This window comes from Eulemur rufifrons, chromosome 7 (genome assembly GCF_041146395.1).
Source record: "Eulemur rufifrons isolate Redbay chromosome 7, OSU_ERuf_1, whole genome shotgun sequence".
Classification (NCBI taxonomy): Eukaryota; Metazoa; Chordata; class Mammalia; order Primates; family Lemuridae; genus Eulemur; species Eulemur rufifrons.
Genome location: NC_090989.1, coordinates 118,088,349 through 118,104,247, shown reverse-complemented (window position 1 = coordinate 118,104,247; position 15,899 = coordinate 118,088,349). Strand labels below are relative to the sequence as shown.

The following is a 15,899-nucleotide window of genomic DNA, read 5'->3' as shown; positions in this document are numbered from 1 at the left end:
ATTCTAGGAATTGACTCTGGCCATGTGGCTGTCCTTGGCCCTCTGGGCATGAAATTTGGGCCTGAGCCCTGCCTGGGTTCTTGGTCAGGAGTCTGGCCTTCTGCCATGCCTCAAACCCACTCAATCAGCCAGGTAGAGCTGCTGGAGTTTTTAGAAAGACTTCAGCTCGGTCATGCCTCAGCATATAAGGTTTTCTCTTTCCCTTCTCAGCCTAGCTAATTGCTGTTTGTCCTTCCAGACCTTGCTCAATCATCAGCTTTCACAGAAGTCCTGCCCTGGGCACTTGCCCCCTGCCCACATGGGTTAGGTGCCCTTCCTTTGGGCTCCCACCAGCCTGTGCTTCTCTCTTCCACACCACTTACCCCTTGGTTGGCACTCACTTTGCTTGAGGGTAGGTCTCTGCCCTGGTGCCTGGCAGTCGATGGATCCTCTGGCCATGTTTACTGGATGAATGAACTACCAAACCCAGGCCTTGCTCTTCTGCTCTGTCTGTGACCCTACTCTCTAAAGCCCCCATTTGCCAGCAACTGAGCCACACCTTTATTTCAGGGTTCAAAGAGCAGATGAGGCAACCCAAATGGGACAGCCCATCCCCAATCACAACCTGCACTATATAATCTCACCATTAGAGAATCCTAGGTAGCTGGGTATGACTACTAGCTATTTAAATTCCATTTCTGAGAAACATGTTATTAAAGATACACGTATGAAAGTGATATAAAGACAGCTCTTGTGTAGACATTGTCACAGCTCAAGCTGAGGGCAGCATTAGGCTTCTGTGCCAGTCAGGGCCCAGGACAGGACAGCTCTTGCCAGAGGGGGCCCATTAGGGGCTGACAGCCCAGGATACACAGACCCCTGCCCACATCCCCAAGGCCTATAGTAAACGGAAGGGGGAGGAAAGGCAGGCTCTAGGGCAAGACCCAGCCAGTCAAGGTGAACTAGTGTCCCTCAAGCACCCTCCCCAGCCAGTTCTTTTACTCCCTATTGCCAAGGTGAGATACTCTTGATGGCACCCAGTCTGCTCTTCCCTGCTCTAGGGATTCTTGGGGTCTACCAGGCCTTCGGAACAGCAAGTGGGAGTGAGGGCACAGGGGGTGCACAACAGCTCTCACCAAATGGCTCCCTGGGTAGCTGGGATGCCAGTGGAAGCCTGCATGGGATTGAGAGCCTCAGCTTGGCAGGTAAGACTCAGCAGGGCTGCGAGGTCCCCTTAGGCCTGGAGTGAAAAATGGGCAGGAAGTGGGTTCCTTGGATGTGTAAAGCTAGTTCCAAGTCATAGAGGTCCACCCACAAAAAGACTGTGCTCAGAAATGACGCTCATAATCAAAACCACAATGAGATACCACTTCACCCCCAATAGGATGGCTGTAATATAAAAGACACACAATAACAAGAGTTTTAGAGGATGTGGACACGTTGGAACCCTTATACATTGTTGGTAGGAATGGAAAGTGGTGCAGCGTGAAAAACAGTTTGGCAGTTCCTCAAAAAGTTAAACACAGAGGCTGGGTGTGGTGGCTCACACCTGTAATCTCAGCACTTTGGGAGGCTGAGGTGGGAGGATCACTCCGGGCCAGGAGTTCAAGACCAGGCTGGATGACACAGAGAGACCCCAGCTTTACAAAAAATAGAAAAATGAGCTGCGTGCAATGGTGCGTGCCTGCATTCTTAGCTACTTGGGAGGCTGAAGCAGGAGGATCCCTTGAGCCCTGGAGTTTGAGGTTGCTGTGAGCTATGATCACACCACTGCACTCCAGCCTGGGTGGCAGAGTGAGACCCTGCCTCTAAAAATATAAAAACAAAAAAAAAAACAGTTAAATAAAGTTAACATATGACCCAACTGTTCTACTCCTGGGTATATACCCAAGAGAAATGAAAACATACGTTCATGCAAAGACTTGTACACAAATATTCATACCAGCTTTATTCATAATAGCTCAAAAGCGGATACCTAAAAATATCCATCACCTGATGAATAGGTAAGCAAAATGTGATTTATACATACAATGAAATATCATTCAGTCATGAACAGGAGTGAAGTACTGCTACATGTACATACAACATATATAGACCATGAAAATATTATGCTAACTGAAAAGAAGCCACAAAAGACCACATGTTGTATTTTTCCATTTATAGGAAATGTCCTGAATAGGCAAATCCACAGAGACTGAAAGTAGATTAGTGGTTTCCAGAGGCGTGGGGGGGGGGGGGGGGGAAGAATGGGTAGTTTTTTTTTTGTTTGGTTTCTTTTTGTGGGGAGTGATGAAAATATTCTGTTATTAGATCACGGTGATGGTTGCACAACTTTGTGAATATACCAAACACCACTGAACTGTGCACTTTAAAAGATGGAATTTTATGACATGTGGAGTATATCTCAATTTTTTAAATGAGGGGAAAATGACGCCGATGGAGAGGAGTTAAGGGAACTGAAACAATGAAATGGTGTGTGAGTGTCGCCTGTCCCCGTCGGATCCACCCAAACGAAGTTTGAGCCCATGAACAGTACACCAAGAAGGCCTGGGGTAAGCGATGCTGGGGGCAGGATCTAGGAAGAAAGTCGTCTCAGGATTTGAAGGGAATGCGGTTAAGGTGGCGGCCGAGGACTGGGGAGGCGCCTGCAGGCTCAGAAGTTGGCCCGGCTAGAGCGGAGATTTAAAGGTTGGAGCGGAGAGGCTCTTAAAGAGGCCGGGGAGAATTCCCATTCGGCGTCCACCTTAAAGCCAGCTTCCCCAGCTCGGACCCGGGTAAGTGCGCCGGGCCGCGGGGGAGGTGGTGGCGCCGGCGCCGGCCCGTGGTCCGGCTCGCGCGCTCTGCCCGGCCTGGAGGACTCGGCGCGGGTGGGCCGGACTTCGCAGGGCTCGCGTCCCGGGGGACGGGGTGCACGCGGAGCCGCGGGGTCCAGGCGCCCGAACTGGGCTCCCCCCGCGCCCGCCGCAGCGCTCTATTTTTAGCAGGCGCTGTGGCAATATAAGGAATGCGCGGCGCGCCGGGCGCTCAGGGCGCGCGCGGGGTGCGCGGTCGCTTTAAGGAGGCGCCGGGGCGGGGACGGGCCGGAGCGGCCGGCGGCCGGCTGGCGGGTAGCCGTCAGTCAGGCTGCCGTGGGCCCCGGCTGGCGCGGCGCTACCTCCTCACCCGCGCGAGCATGGAGGAGGCGACCTGAGGGCCGGAGCCGAGCCGGGGCGGGAGCGCGAGGTGAGTGGTCCGGCAGCCCTGGGAAGGGAGGGAGCACCGCCGCGCCTCCCCCTGCCCGGGCCGGTGCTTTGTTCCGGGGCGGGAGGTGTGGCCGCCCCCCGAGCTCGGCCGCGCTCTCCGAGCGCGTGGTGCGCCCTGGAACTGGCTGTTCGTGGCCTTTTGCCCCCATCGCGTGCTCCAGAGTAACGGTGCGACAACGGAAAACCGGCCACAACCGAGGTCCCGGTGGGGAGGGCCTGCTCACCGCTCAAAAAGACCCTTTCATGGTAATCACCCTTGGGTTCGTTGGCTGCCCTGGCGGGGACCTGTAGGGGAGATGGGCGGCAGGACTGGGGCAAGAGTGGGGGGTCTCTTTTCCCCGTTTAAGATGGCGTTAACGGGGGCAGGGATCCGCCAGGGAGTTGTCAAATTTATCTGAATAATAAATGGCAGCCTGCTTCATAAACAACCCATCGCTGAGGGTTTGGGGAGCTGGGGCTCTGGTCACAACTAGGGCCTGGGCTCATACATCGAACTGTGTGTCAGTCACAGTGCCAGTCTTGCTCCGCGGGGAAGGCAGGGGCGCAAACTGAGTGACAACCCAGCGTGGTCAGCGCTGAGATAGGGAATACGAGGCGTCGTGGGATCCCCACTGCAGGCCCAGTTGAACTCTGTGGCTGGAGCTGAGGTCTGTGCTGGCCTGGGGCACCGTGGAGGCTGGAGAGGTGGACAAAGACCACTTCATTGTGGCCTTGATGTAGAGCTCCGGGATTGGCCCTCCTCCCCCGTGGGCCCCTGCTGGTAGGGCACTTTCTTGGGCTAGAGTGATTCTGGCTTCTGCAGGACTCATTCTGTCCTGGGCCTGACCAGAGAGGGTGACTGACAAGGCTCAGAACTGTGGCCTCCAGAGGATTGCCTGGCACCAGGAGCAAGAAGGAAATGTGACTTAAAAGCCCTGAAGCCCCGCTGTATTAACAGCAGCCAGCAGGGCTTACAAAGCCCGTAGCACTTGAAGTGGATTTGTTCATCATTTGACAAAATGCCTCCAGAAAGGTTTTATTATTATAAAGGGTGGAAGAACTGCGACAAGAAAGGGTCAACAACTCTTGCTTTTGGCCATGTAGCTGTCCTGGCCCCTGTTGTGAGGGTCTGGCTGTCCTGGGCTTGAAGGCTCTAGTGCAGCCTGTATTATGCTTTATAACACAGCATTTGCTGTAGACATTCACTGGTGGGCTGAAGTGTGAGGTAGTGAACTGTGGTTATTAATAACTGGTGTCAGAGGCTTAGCAGTGAACAAAGCACTTTCCCGGAGACAGTTCTTAGAGTTTCTCCTGCTTCTTTTCCCAAGGAAGAAACTTGAGCTGCTAACATTTTGTAAACCTCCTAATTTCCTGTAAATCTCATGTCTCTGCTGACCGGGGCTGAAAATGTTCCAGGCAATGGTTTTCACCCTTGGGTCTGTTCATACTGCCCAGAAGCCAGTTAGCTTCTCTGTGGTTGATGGTATAGTTTGTCCTTTCTCTGCCAGGGTGGGAGGCATGGGGCTTTGATGCTCTGGGGTTTTCGAGGTCTGCCAACCTGTGCTCTAGTGGAGACTGCTCCCCTAGATGTGACCTTGACATTTCCTTATGGAGGGGTAGTCAAGGCCTGGTGACGCAAGTGATTATTTTTCAGGGTTGTCACCTTTGCTCCTGAAAAAGACAGTTTATGTTTTTCATTTATATTTTCATGTAATAAGACATTTTTGTGACAGGTTTAACTTTTGCTTTATCATTAGCTCTAGCCACAGGTATTTCATACTTTCAGTTAATCTGAGCTACTTATAAAGTTACTTATAAAGTTACCCCTGGGTTGGTTCATGAGCTTGAGTGGTCATCTGGAACCAGGAAAGACTGATGGACTCTGATAAATTGAGCCCCTGGGGTGACTGGTCCTAACCTTAGTCAGAATTCCATGTTGACCAGCCTCTTGGATCCAGTGAGTTGTCAGGGGAATATGGCCTCCATTTTAAATTTTACATCTGATGTAATCATTGTAATCTGTTCTACCAACGAAATGCCCCCAGAGTATGTCTCCCGCAAGCGATTGGCACCTGCTCATGAGCATTGTGTTGTTTGTACAAACCATAATCATGTGAACTAAGTGGGAATATGTTCTTGTGCAAAGCCAGAATGTTCTCAAGTGTCCAGAGGGTGTACATTGAGTTCCAGAGGCTCTGTACCGGCCAGCCCAGGGCAGGCATTCAGCCAGCTATAAGGTTCAGTCACCCTTGTCTGGGGATGGGAAAAAAGAAGGATCTGGGGGAGTTCCCTGTGACCTGGGGTATCTGGCAGGTACCTATTTTCTAGTGACTGAGCAGAGAATTCAAGCTTTGGGAGAAATTTTGTTTGTGGACTCTGAGGCCCTGCACCCTCGTCTTGGATGAGGCCTTATAGTGCTGAATCAGTGGGGATGCTTTTGGCTGCAAGTAACAAAATCCAAGCAACAGTAAGGTTAAGCAGAGCTCAGGTCTCCCAAAGATGTACTCACTTTTGTGAGATCTCTGTACACAGGAATGGGATATTAGTGCCACTTCCAGCAAGTTCTTGCATGCAGCAGGTAGCCAAGACGGCTGCGTTTCCAGAGTTGAGAGTGATGGCGTCTACCTTTTTGGGTCACAGCCTCTTTAATATGCCAATGAGAAGCCCAGAAAAAAATGTTCGACATACAAAGTTGGGCTTATAATTCAAGGGATTCGTGGAGCTCTAAAAACCAGCCCTGGATCCCAGGTTAGCCAACTCTGGTCTAAAGGCACGTGACTTCCCTAATGTTCATTGAGGATCTATTCTGTGGCCTTGTTGTCCAGCCAAGCCAGTATGCCACTCCAGGGCTGCCTGAGCAGGCAGAGGCAGAGATCAAGGATGCAGATAGAGTGGGACAGTTATCATTGCTCAGCCTGTGCAGTCAGCCAGCAGGTTAGTCCTGTGGAGCTCTGACAGAGGGCAGCAGTGCTACCTCCTGCTTCAGATAGCACTGATGTCCAGATGTCCAAATGACAAGGTAGGTCATCACCAGTTGCTGAGGTCTCAGAGGGCTGTACACCTGGCATCAGGCTACCTTGATGGATAACACATCATGATTTTGTTGCTAGTAAGGTTTTGGAGAGCACCAAGAATGAATCTGGCTGTGCAGCATCTAGTGGTGGAACAAAGGAGGGTGGGGTGGAGAGTGGGAGCTCTGAGCTTTGGCCCTCTGTGACTATCTGTAGGGCTTGGGTTGGGTGTGCTACATGGCCCCAGGCTCCATCCTGCAACTTCTCTGCCCAGCCCTCAGGGTTGTCATGGGGATTAGATGAAAATGTGCTTGGGAGACCAAAAAGGACTGTAAGAATGAAGAGCATTATCAGTATTCAAGCAAACTTCAGGTTACAGAATCCTAGACTGAGAAGGGCCCCTCGAGTGTATTCAGCCTAGATTCACACCCAGTAGAGCACATTTCTCATAGTAGTGAGGGAGATAATTTTAGGTGAGACACAGACAGGATCTTTCATTTTAATAGTTATATACTGGTTTATATAATATGTGTTATAAAAAATATAGGCATCACATCAAACCTGGTTTTTTTAAATGAATATTTTACGCAGATTAAGGCTAAAGAAAGAATTTAAAAAGTATGGTGATTTTCAGATTAAGCTGGTATTAGTACAGTAGCAGACAAATGTGGCCAAGATGGGAAAGCGACTCCTGAGTAAAGAAAGGCTCAAGGAGAAATTTTAACAGGGGAGTCCCTCCTTCCGTGACAGCCTGTTAAGGGTGGATCTTTAACTTCTGCTTCTAGAGATGAGCACTTGCTGCCCTTCAAGTCGGCCCACTCCATTTGGGGAATCTTTTATCCCTGTGAAGTTCTTTCCTTTCTCCCCTTAACCTGTCCCACTGGATCCATCCCCCATGAACCTTTGACAGTCTTGCTCTTCTCCAGCATGAGCAGCTTTACTTTCTTCAACTGCTCCTCAAATGTCATGGCTTAAAGACAGCCCTTATGTATGTCCTTCCTTCCTTCCTCCCGTCCACCCACCCATCCACTCATCCATCCATCCTACTTTCCTTCAGCAAGGACTGTTGGGCTGGCCCTGTACCATGCACTTTACATCTGCTGTCTGTAAGCCTCACAACAATTTTGTTAGGTGCTGTTAGCCTTTTATAGCTGTGGGAACTGAGGCTCAGGGGGGTTAAGTAGGTCACCCACAGTTGTACCCTGAGAGACGCAGAGCCAGGAAGGGGTCTGACCAAGGTCTGTCTGTTCCTGGAGCACATGTTCCTTCTGTTACATTGTGCTGTCCCCAGAACTGAATGACCAAAATGACATGGTCCCTTCTGTCCCAGTGCTTATGGGACATATCCCATGGGGGTATGGCTGTACATAGTCAGTGCTGCCATGGGGCAAAGGCTCAGGAGGGGAGGGGATGGAGCAGCCTGTGGACGCGCACCAGTGAGGCAGCTGAAGCCACAGAGGTGCAGATTTGGCTGGAGGACAAAGAGGCAGAGTGCCTAGATGGCAGTCATCTTATAGTCAACTATGAACCCCTAAATCATTTGTGCACTTTATTTTGAAAAAGAAAAAATATGTAAAGGATAATATAACAAATACCTTGTACTCGTTACCCAAAATGAACAGACATGACCATTTTGTCTATGCTTGATCCTTTCCATGCTAGAGCAGAACTTAACAACGGATCCCTGGTCATTTGGCCTGGTTGCTTTGGACTCCCTGTGCTGGGCTCTGGGAGCCTTGCTCCTGAGTTTCCATGGTTGGCTCTCTCTTTGGGCCTCATGTCCTCAGCTAATTCAATGAAGATGCCAGCGGGGCCCCCCTCGAGGTTGTTGATTGAAGAGCCTTTTGCTGTTTCTGACCACGCTGGGGAGAGGCCACGGGGGAGTCGGACGAGTGTGCATTTTTGGCAGCGACCTTTTTCAGAGAAGTTCATCCACCCTCACAAACACCCGCCTTGATCATTGTGGGTTCAGGCCAGGCTGCAGAGTATAGTTTAGTCATAGCTGCCCAAACTGAACTGTAATTTAAATGGTAGATTTGTGTATTTGAAAGACAGAGAAAACATGATTCTCTTTATAATTAGATGACAATTTGGTAAGCAGCTCATCTGAAACAATCTTCAACAAAATACATTTTATATTCTAGAGTATAGCACTACTTTGATATAAGGAGACTAAAGCAGGACAGAGTACTTTCTAATCTCTAGCTTCACCTGCTCCAGCTTTCCCTTCCCGCAGCTTTCACAGAAGAGCCAGGTGCCTGGTACCGGGTCCTTCTCTCCTCCAAGCAGGAGTGAGGCGGGAGAGCCAGCTCTGCAGCTGCAGAGGCTAGAATGGCTCCCTGACGACAGCACCCAGTTTCTCACTCAACTGTGTGCAGCCTTCTCCTTTCCACCCCCTGATCGGCTCCTGAGCTAGAGCCTGGCATGATCCCATTTGCACGTAGCTTGGCTCCAGTTAAAACGAGCAGTGAGCAAAGTACTGCTTTTTAGAGCTGTGTAGCAAAGACTCAAAAACTTCTGGAAAGGCCTGCCTTACCCAGGCAGAGCCCATTTTCAGTGAGTCACGATTGGGGATCAAGATTATTATGGAACTAGTTTCACAATAGAACATGAGGACCTGAGAGGATCCCCAAGTCCTCTTAAGTGTCAAGAAGGACTTGAAATGTTTTCTGTCCCTGAGATGCCAGCAAAGAATAACACCGCCGGGTTCTCTTCCCTCACTCAGATGGCGTTGCTGCAAAGCCAGCAGGGGCTGGGAGCCCGGAGCCCACAGAAGGACCTGCTTTGTTGGGCTCGTCTTGCAATAGAAGCAGTGCCAATGAAGGCAGCTAAACGTATGAGAAAACCAATGCCTGTTTGATTATACATGTGTTATGTTTACAGGCCCACTTCTAAAAGGCAAGTTTGGGTTTAGAAACAACCTACTATACACACAATGTGTTAGGCTGTCCCTATTATACCAAGTGCACAAATTAAAAACAACAGTTTTTGTGGGCACGGGGAGCTGGCTAGAGATTGCTGGAGTGTGATGGACTCAGATGGCCCACCCACCCCTTTAGGAGCTGACCATTTTGGGAGGGGCGTTGGGGACAGGTTCTCAAAATATAAAATGAAATGTATAAAAGCATTATATATTCATTTCAAAAGCACAATTAATTTTAGTTCAGCTTAGCATGTTTTTCTTTTTATTCTTTAGAATTTCAGCATACCTTCTTGAAAATTCCCGCTTTTCAAATAACCCACAAATTCACTCCTTTATATTTTAACTCCACTGGAAGTGTTGGCCCAAGGTTGGGAGGCAGAGGCAGAGCCTTCTTTCTTGGCTGGTCCCCTTTGGGAAGCCTCTATCATGGTCTTCTTTCAATGCCTGCTTTATTGTGACCAGAGATGATGGAAGAAGGGTGGAGCCCTTAAAAAAGACTTGTATCAGATATATCTCAGATATATCTCTTCAGCCTCCCTTCTATGCCCACATTCCTCAGGTCGAGCTTCCTTGGGCAGATGGCTGGAAGGCCTAGCGCTTCTCATGCCCAAGCCCTTCTTTTCCCACTAAGGAAGTCTGGCCCAGGAGAGGTCAGGTGCTTGTTGGCGCTCCCAGGCAGCTCAGGCCAGCTGGCATCACAGCCTTCCCGCCGCCCACACTCGCTGGCCCGGCCCCACCCACCCACAGTGGACAGCTGCCTGAGTCCACTTATCTGGGGCTGGGTGGGTGTTTCCTGCATGTTTGAGATTTTAGGAGGAAATCAAAATAAAGAAACAAAGCCTTTGTTTTATTTATGGACTCCAACTGGGGATGGCTGGAGGGATAGAATGGGGGAGCAGGAGGAGCAGGTCACTTGGCACTTCAACAAAATAGCCATTCTAAGAGAGCATGTAACAGGGACTTTTTCTATTTAGGGTTGGTGTGGGTGAATAGGAAAGATGGGTGGAGGGCTAGGAGAGCCCCTTTGTGCTGAAGGAGAGGGTGGGACAGCCCTTGCCCCGAGCAGGGTATCCGCCAGCCAGCGCCTGGTGTTCAGGCAGGGAGGGATCTGGGGCCACCTAGTCTGGCTGCAGAATTGGCAGCAGCCTGGGGGCCTCAGGGACTCTCCATCCTCCCTTCCTGAAGGACCCCTCCTGCAATTCCTGTCCCACTCCCTGTTGTCTTTTGACCTTCAGTGAGTCCCCACCTCTGTGAGCCTCTTCTTCCTTACCCATAAGGGGGCATGTCCCAGCCACCCGCTGTGCCCGTTCCTTCTCTAGTGCAGCTATGCTGGCTCAAGCCCTCATCCCACGTATATGGAAAGGGGAGGTGCATTCCCCCACATTCTTAATTCTTCCCAAAGGATTTTCTCCTTGTAGAAGTTCTCTGAGGTTATCATTTATTTTCTTAAAAAATTGCCCAAGTGTTGGTGCAAACTCTCCCCATCTGCAGTATTTTTCAGAATTTCAGGGTGGGGACTGTGCCCACTGGCCATCTGGTGTCCAGGGTCAGCTGTCCCTTCGCCCCATGCACATATACTAGGCTTGGCACCCTCATTCCCTAAGCCCCATTAAGCTGTTGCTCTTGTATGTAACAGGCTTTCACCAAGCACTCGAAACAGGGCAGAAGTTAAAACTGAATGTCAGATATCCTCCCCTTGCTTGGTCACACCCTTGGAGAATTACTCCGTGGCTGTCTCCTCAAACCTAGTTTACTGCCATTTTCCAGGGACCAGTTTTCCTGGACACTTTCCCCCAGACCTTCCCAAAACTCCAAATTTCCATTACTTTTGATTGCAGAACAATGATGACATCTGTGCTAGGCTATGGGCTACCCTTTTATTAATACATCTGAAAAGGACCATTAAAGAGCTTGTCTAAACAAGAATTGTACACCCTAGGCCTACTCTGTTACCTATAGTAAGAACCAGAAGAAGCTATGGGATTATTAAACTATCATTATTACTAGCTAGATCAAATTCCTTTTTTTTTTTTTTTTTGTTGAGTCAGAGTCTTGCTCTATTGCTCCAGGTGGAGTGCAGTGGAGCCATCATAGCTCACAGCAACCTGAAACTTCCTGGGCTCAAGTTATCCTCCTGCCTCAGCCTCCCGAGTAGCTGGGACTACAGGCATGCACCATGACAGCCAGCTAATTTTTCTATTTTTAGTAGAGATGGGGGTCTCGCTCTTGCTCAGGCTGGTCTCAAACTCCTGACTATAAGTGATCCTCCACCTCAGCCTCCCAGAGTGCTAGGATTACAGGTGTGAGCCACTGTGCCTGGCCTAGATCAAATTCTTAAGTCAGGCCTTCTTGCCTAATGACCAGAGCAAACCCACATGTTGGTTTTTTCCTTTCCTGTTAGAACATTTTGCAGAGTAACTGTGAGGATTAGAAATGATGCAGATCAACAAATATTAATTGAGCACCTTCTCTATGTCAGCCTCGAGCAAATGGACTTGCTGTGGTTGGGTTACAGTTTGATTTTATACATTTCAGGGAGACAGGAATTAATGTAAAGTCGTATATCAATACATGGAAGGCGTACATTGGTTTGGTCCTAAAAGGTGGGACATCTCAAAGTGGGGGCTTACAGGTTAAAGGTGGGTTTAAAGACTCTTTGATTTGTAATTGGTTAAGGACATAAAGCTTTGTCTAAAGGCCTGGAATGTTTTAAGTTAAGATAAGGAAATCTGTTAATCAGAGGCAAGCCACCAGGTATGTGGTCTGGTATATGGGTAAATTGAGGACATGTGGTTTAAGCTTTGTCTTGCACAGCTTTAGGCCTGTTAATGCTTTACAAAGGATGTCTCCAAGAACAGAGAGGGACATGATGAGGCATGTCTGACCTCCCTTCTTGTGGCCAGCAACTCAGTTTTAGGGTATCCGCTTGGCCAAGAGGGGGTCCATTTAGTCAGCTGGGGAGGGGGGGGCATAAGATTTTATTTTCATTCACACACCCACCAACAATAATTTTGCACAGAGAGGTTTTTAATTTGCCCAAGGTTATACAGCTAGCAGAGAGGCAAATGCTTTGATTCATGCCTTTTTACAAAAGTGCTGTATGTGGGAAGCAGAGGGGTGGGAGGCTGGCTCCCCAGCCAATACCGGCTTTCGGATGGGCCCTGCCCCTGGGAACGGAGCGGTCGCCAGCTCTGCCTTTGCTGCTGCTCTGGCAACGGCAGCGGCCTGGCCTGGCCAGGCTCATTAGGCGGGCAGGAAGAACTCAGCGGCCATTTAGGGCCTGGGGAAAGAGATGTAAAGCGTGGCCTCCTGCCTTTCCAGCTCAGTGGGCTTAAAATCCTGGATTTGGAAGGGTCCCTGAGAAGTCATCCCACCCTGCCTCCAGCCCTGTTCGCCACTCCAGAGCCAGGTGGCCTGTCCTCCCTCCAGCGTCTGCTTCACAGGCTTTCGCAGAGGAAAGTCCCACACTCATCACCATGCCCACCTCGTTTTCAGGAAGTTTCCCTTTTATTTGACTCCAGTCTGTCTCTCTGCAGCCTGGTTACTCTTTAACAGTGGAGATTAGATCACCTCTCTTCACCTTAGGGAAGAGCCTAAACCCTGTTTCTTTCCTATTTTTGGACAAGCATCAAAATTTTCACATTCTTCATCAATGGTGTTTAACATCTTGAACATAAATGATGAAAACAAATCAAACCAATGTTTCTTTCTGAATGTGCCTCTTTGCCCTCCACCTCCTGGGCTCTGATACACTCCCGGGTGGGCTGTACGCCTTCCCCTCAAGAGTGCTGGGCTGCCCTCCTCAGTGTCCCTTCCGCTAGCACCTCCTGTGGCCAAAGCCCGCTCTGCTCTGCCATGGGGCGGCCACACCTCTCGGATGCGTGTGTGCTCAAGCAGGCCAGGGGTAGGGCTAGAGGCCTGATTTGTTTGGCTTATACAGTGTGTGAAACTTTTAAATTGGTGGCCAGTATTTAAAAATCAGGAGTTTTCACATAAAAACTCAGACTTCTGGCTGCTATTTAAAAATCTAGACTAGATGAGAACCCAGTTGAGACCTTCTCATGGCACAGCAGCCAGCTAGTGCAGGGTCACAGTGGCCTCCCGTTTGCCACAGGCCCCACTGCTCCCTGTTGCCTGTAGGCCCCTCTCTCTCATTTGTCCACCTGGCCTCTGCCAACGTGTGAGTCTGGGATGTGAATTTTGTTCTCGAGTCCTTCTTTGTGCTACTAGAGGAAGACTTTGCCCTGGCAAGAAGCATCCATCTCACAGGAAGGCTGCTGATTGCCTTCTCTTCCTCTCTGTCGCCACCCCTGCCCTTCTCCTGGGCCACTTACCAAAGGGGGCTGGTGGAAGGCTGTGAATTCCATGAGGTGGGCAGCTCTGGGCTGGGGCAGCCTAGGGCACAACCAGTGGAGTTTGTGCTCTGTTTAGCTCCACACAGACCCACCTTCGAGAACGGCAATGTGAGAAGAGTTTGCCCTGTAGCCATATGGGGGCTGGGTGTGGCACCCCCAGCTCAGAAGGCAGGGATGGTCACGGATCTGGGCTCTGGGCGCCGGTGGGGGGCTCAGTGCTCTGGGAGTGCGGGTAGCAAGGAAGGACTCCTTGTTGTCGCTGCTTCTCCTGCTGGGCTGGTGCCCGTGTGTGTCCAGTGGGCCTCCTTCCATGGTGTCTCCCTTATGAGGGCTGCCACCCCACTCCTATAGGCCCTGTGTGGCCCCAAAAGAGTGCCCACACCGTCCACGCAAGCCGGCTCCTAGCTGGCTCCTAGACAGCAGGCACCTGGGGCGTCTCTGTGCAGAAAGTTGTGTCCGCTCTAGGGTGCCCAGAGGTGAAGAAGATGAGGCCTGGCGCTCAGCCGCCATCCACTCTATCAGGGGGATATGACAGTAAAGCAACACCCAGCTCCTAGATTTGAGGGGAGATGGAGAGGGACACACGACGCTTTGTGGTCAAACTTGCAGATGGAGATGCATGGCCTTGGACAAACCACAGAACCTCTTGACGACCTGCATGGTTCCCAAAGGACCTAAACAATGCCTCCTGGTAAGATGTCGTGAGTCTTCAAATGCAGTAATGACTGCAAGGCACTTGGGCTGCCGCCTGCCACCTGGCTGGCATTCCATAGATGGAAGCAAGGTGGCCCCGTGGAAGGAGGCCTCGGGAGGTGGAAGAGGGCCCAGGGGAAGGAATCCCTTCCGGAGGCTGGGTTTATTTAAGAAAGGCTTCCTGGGGAAAATAGGCAGGCTGCTCCTTAGAAGAGGGGCTGTTGTCACAGGCAGAGAACAGGTGAGAAGCAGTTCTGGCAGAGAAAACACTCATGGGCAGACTGTACCTGTGGGCTCCAGGCACCCAGCCAGGGCACCATCCCAGTCCTCAAGGACGGGGGACTAGGCACCAGCAGAGCTCGGGCTGTGGGAGGGTAAGGGGTGTTGGCGTGGCTCAGGGAGGGCCTGGAATGCCGTGGTCAGGAGGGAGAGCTTCAGGCACCCATGGGCAGCTTTTCAGGAGGACGATGTGCTCAGGGGTGAGCTGAGGAGCGGTCACACTGGGGGGGGGGTGGCGCTGGTGGAGGGGGCCCCAGGCGAGCCACGGAGGTGGGCAAGCCACACACGGCAGATTTGAGGTAAATGGATGTTTGAGCTGCTGGGGGAGAAAGGGTAAGAGAGTTCAGGGCAGAAAGGTGGGAAAGAGGCCTGGCTGGTGGGGGCAGGCGCTGGCTGAGTCCAGTTTGTGCAGGGTTGGGCCTGAGCAGCCCGGAAGGAGCAATGAGGGGCTGGTGCAAGCAGAGGGCTCAGCGGAGTGAGAGTGGGGAGCAGGCAGGACAGCGGCCTGCCAGGCTGGGGGAGGTGAGGGCCCTCAGTGTGGGGAGCTCCCCTCCCCGTGGCGGGGCCCCAGCGTGACCTTCACAATTGTGTGCAGATTCCTATGGAAAGCTGCAGGTGAGACTGAGGACAATATTAATAGACCCCCAGGGACTGAGAACAAGGATTTAAAAATAAAGCCACTTCCTCCTCTCTTCCCTCAGCTGCCAGTCAAGGAAACTGGGAGCCTGATGGCAGCTGTGCCCTCACAGAGCCCACAACCTTCCCTTACCCCTAGATTGCGTTCCTCCCACCCTTGTCATTGGTAGGGGCGGGGGTGGGACCCCAGAGGCCAGGGGACCAGGTGAGCTGGGAAGGCTGTGTGGCCCCTTAGACACTGAGGCCCTTGTTAACGCCTCAGTTCTGAGAGCCACTCAGATCCACAGGCTTGGTAGACTCGCTGGGTGGTGAGTGGGGCAGTTTCAGTTTTGCCGCTTGCCGGGTCTCGGTGCCAATCCCAGCCTTTCCCTTTACTAACCTGTGCTCCTGGGCAACACCTTAACATCTCTGCCTCTGTCTGCCCACTGGTAAAATGGGGATGATAACCCTCCCCAGAGGTTCCAGCCTCTGGCCTTTGTGGCCCAGGGGGCCCTCCCCTGGGTCTCCTGTCCCTCCCAGCCCTGTACCTCTTTCCAGTCCCCTCCCCTCTGAGCTTCTGGAGTTTGTACTGTGCATTTATCCAGTCTCCGCTGGGCTTTTCCTGCTGGTTAACCTCAGTGTGGTCATAAAAAGAGTCGTGGGGATCCTGTTTGATTGCGCAGCCATCCAGCAAGCCTACGTTGCGCTCCCATGTGTGCTTGGGGTGGGGTAGATGAGGGTCTGAGGGCCCCCAGTGCATGTGAGGCCCGTCGCACCCTCCCCTGCCTAGCCCTGCAGCCTTGAGCACTTGTTTTGTCATCAT

The 15,899-nt window shown here is 51.4% G+C and overlaps 1 protein-coding gene across 3 annotated transcripts in view; it reads left to right on the top strand.

The window, feature by feature from the left end:
• Nucleotides 1-3,128: 3,128 nt before the first annotated feature.
• MRAS (muscle RAS oncogene homolog) overlaps nt 3,129-15,899 on the top strand; it is a 57,699-nt gene continuing 44,928 nt past the window's right edge. For 2 of the 3 annotated variants that reach the window (XM_069475399.1, XM_069475401.1), the window contains exon 1: nt 3,129-3,201. The gene's annotated coding sequence lies outside the window, so the exon portion shown is untranslated. Of the gene's footprint in view, nt 3,202-3,423; nt 3,468-15,899 lie in introns of those variants that run through there. The other variant, XM_069475400.1, reaches the window with a different exon arrangement.